This window comes from Phytophthora infestans, genomic scaffold (assembly GCF_000142945.1).
Source record: "Phytophthora infestans T30-4 supercont1.276 genomic scaffold, whole genome shotgun sequence".
Lineage (NCBI taxonomy): Eukaryota > Oomycota > Peronosporomycetes > Peronosporales > Peronosporaceae > Phytophthora > Phytophthora infestans.
The window spans coordinates 70,066-73,782 of NW_003303483.1; the positions used below are offsets into that span (position 1 = coordinate 70,066).

Consider the following 3,717-nt stretch of genomic DNA (forward strand, 5'->3'; position numbering starts at 1 on the left):
TGTAGGTACTCTAGCGGGGATTCATCCGATCTGCGGCGAGCATCGTAGTATTGTCGTGCCACCGACACTCCCAATCCACCGTACTGGGTCTGGAAACTTCGCAGCACATCTGGCCACTTGTTCCTGGTGGATCTGCCCAACTGCCGATACCAGTTCCTGGCTGGCCCCGCTAGCAGATCCGCAAAGGTCAGACACTTCTCAGCATCCGACGCTTGATCTCTCATGAGGGCCGACTTGACTTTGCTGATCCATGTTCTCGCTCGGTCCTCATCTTGATCCTTGCCCGTGAACTCCTTCAGATCCGATATGGCTGAGATCCGTACCCTCTGGATCATGGACGATTCACCTGCCCCGGCTGTGGCTGCTGCTACCACGGCTGACGAAGTGGATGGGCCATCCAGATCATCTGGGTCGAACTCATCATGGGAGTTGTCTCCCTCCACGGACTCCATCTCCACGTCTCGTGCTCCATGTTCGTGGAGCACTTGCACTTGTGGCACGGGCGCTCTCATACCCTGTTCGACCAGGAAACGACTCATCGCAGCTTCGAAGTGTCGCTGCAGGGTGCCCGAGGAAGTGTCGGAATAGCCTGTGGCCGTCTGGCCCACTGGCGAGACCGGATCCGTGAGGCGATTACCTTGAGCCCGATCTGACGATAGTCCCACTGGCTTCTTGCCGGATCTGGCTCGATCCTGGCTGGATTGTGTCAGATCACGCGTAGGGCTACTGGATCCCGAGCCTTCACGTTCACAGGGGCTTCCCGAGCCTTCACGTTCACAGGGGCTTCCTATCCTCGGATCCTCGCCCGTGCCTCCAGCATGGATGCCCCGGAGGCTCCTAAAGTCATGCGTCGTGGTTCCGACGACGTGTCTGACTCATCCTCAGCGGCGGATTTGTAGTTCGAGGACGCAGCTTGGCTGACCCTCGGCGACGACCCGGATCCATAGTGCGCGACCTTTCTCCGGTGATGGACTTAACTCTGGCAAAGAGGTCCCGCGTCGCGGATACTATGAGATCCAGGTCTAGCTCGAAAATATCCTCTGCGTCGAACACACCAGCTACGATGCCTGACTCCGTAAGCAAACGTAATAGATCCTTGACTGCCACCAACTTGTTCGCCGTTTTCGTTGGTGCTCTCACCGGTTCCCTTGGATCTTCGATCTCTCGTGGATTCAGGATCTGCATGACATGATCTTGATGCAGGAAGTCGCGTAAAGCTTGGTGGCGATACAAAAACTCGAGATCCTTGTCTGACCAGCCTGAACTGGATCCAGCTTGGTCTTCTTCCGACTCTGGAGCTTGCATCTTCTTCCGCGTAGTCTCACTCGTTTTCGTCTTCTTTCTCGTTTCTTCGACTAGCGGGGTTGGGTTTAGGTACAGTGTTGGCTTAACCGGTGAATCTGCAAATGCATACCGTTTCGCCTTCACTTTTCCTTGTTTTGTTAGCGAATCTTGACTTGCGTCAAGATCCGCAGGGGTCCCCGAGGGGACCTGGGGAGGATAGAGAGGTTTTTCTACTAGATCCGGATCCGGATCCACCTCTCTTCCGTCGACAGAGTTCCTCCCAAAACTCCATCGATTCGCGGATCTGGTTTCATTCAGCAGCGTCTTCGTCGATCCGACTTCCGACGACGCCTCTTCCCCTGGCTCAATCTTCACTTGAGCATCTTCTTGGGACTCACGGTGCAATCCCGAGTCACCAAAAGATCCGAACACGCGCACCATTGTGGTGTAGCGGGATCAGCAAAATCTGCGAGATTGCCGGATCCAGCTTACCAACTGCACCCAGACACCGACTAACGGAGGGGGTCCCCCGATGATCCGTGTTCTGCTGAACTTTCCTCACCTTGTGTACCCGTCGGTAGGGCGGGATCTTGCTCTCTCGGTAACTTCCGAAGAGCTCAAGTGGTGAAGCTTGAGTGTCTTGGCGAGACGTGGGGATGGGGTGGAGCAGCAGTGGAAAATCTTCACTCTGCGTCCGTGGATGGTTCCGAATCCTAAGCGAATATTTGAGCTTATGGATCCGGGGCCTAGATCGTGGATCTGGCCGGAGGGTTGCCTTGCGGGTGTGTCCCTTGCCTTTGCGTTCCTTGGCGTTGTACTTGCCGCCTCCTGTGACGGGATCTTGAGAGTTGAGAACCTCTAGGGTGTAACCGACCAAGTAGTAAATTCGGTTAACCTGTCGGATCTGCACAAGTAAAGAAAAAGCTCACTAGGTTGTAGGATCTGGCCAACGTATTATCCAGTTATCACTACCAACACTAAATTCGCAATTCCCAACCTTCACGGAGCTCGTACGGCCAATGTAGCTCCGGTTCTTGAGGGCGGGAAGGCACTTGTGTGTTACTATGCAAATTGAGGACTGTATTGATACTTAAGCCTATACCTGCCTGGATTTCTACCTTCTATGTCTTTCATCTGCTAAATCCCTTACCAGGCTCGGCTGCATGTCCCTTCTTCCCTTGACCCATCATCCCAGCTGTGTTATCTTCAGATCCACCGGATCCATGACGTAATCATCATGGTCACCCTATTATGGGTACACTCATCCGGATCCAGGTCGCTTGGATCCACCTCACTGTAATTGTACACTAACTCGCCGTGGATCCGAGCTCTCCAATCATCCAACATCATCTTGCAACTGTGGTGAAGTGCTTTCTCAGAAATAAGAGAATGGGCCTGACGCGGGGTCACTATCCCGAATCAGTGACAATTTCAAGTGATTAGAGAGGATTTGGGTTGGTGGCACGGATGCAAGTTGCCTGTGGTGGATTAGCCATGACGAGCGGCACCCCGTATGGAATGACGGTGGATCTGGTATGAGCGATGTACGGGAAGACAAGATCCACCAAGACTTATCTCGGATCCACCCTTACCTGGATTCACTTAGGTGGATATGGGATATACCATGTACCAGTGGATCGAGTGTGGATCCTATGAAGGAATGGTGGTAGGTGCCATCCGAAGGTGGATCTAGTAGCCACGGCTAACGAGAAGTCAGGATTCACCGCGAGGTACCCCGGATCCCATACTTCCGAGTTCGGATCCATGGAGGGAGGATCCCGCCTTGAGGGACCTGGATCCAGGGTATAGGGATGATGGATGCAGTGGACCTCGAACTTTCGTGGGACAATGGAGATCACAGACGGTTGCAAGATGATGTTGGATGATTGGAGAGCTCGGATCCACGGCGAGTGTACAATTATAGTGAGGTGGATCCAAGCGACCTGGATCCGGATGAGTGTACCCATAATAGGGTGACCATGATGATTACGTCATGGATCCGGTGGATCTGAAGATAACACAGCTGGGATGATGGGTCAAGGGAAGAAGGGACATGCAGCCGAGCCTGGTAAGGGATTTAGCAGATGAAAGACATAGAAGGTAGAAATCCAGGCAGGTATAGGCTTAAATATCAATACAGACCTCAATTTGCACAGTAACACGCAAGTGCCTTCCTGCCCTCAAGATAGCGAACAAGTACCGTGAGGGAAAGATGAAAAGAACTTTGAAAAGAGAGTTAAAGAGTACCTGAAACTGCTGAAAGGGAACCGAATCGTTTCCAGTGTCTATAATCCGTGGTATATTTCATTGGCGAGTGTGTGCGTGCGTGTGCTGTGGCAGCGGCTTTTTTGGCTGCGCTCGGCGTGTGTGCTGTGTGTGCTTGCTGGTGCCCTGTGCTGCGGTGGGACGTCAAGGTCAGTTCGTATGCTGGAA

The 3,717-nt window shown here is 53.1% G+C and overlaps 1 non-coding gene across 1 annotated transcript; it reads left to right on the plus strand.

Annotated features, from left to right (window-relative positions):
- Positions 1 to 3,468: 3,468 nt before the first annotated feature.
- PITG_33493 lies at positions 3,469 to 3,714 on the plus strand (the record flags this gene model as incomplete). Its single annotated transcript, XR_009934887.1, has 1 exon — positions 3,469 to 3,714. It is a non-coding gene; the product is annotated as a 28S ribosomal RNA (ribosomal RNA).
- Positions 3,715 to 3,717: the final 3 nt, after the last annotated feature.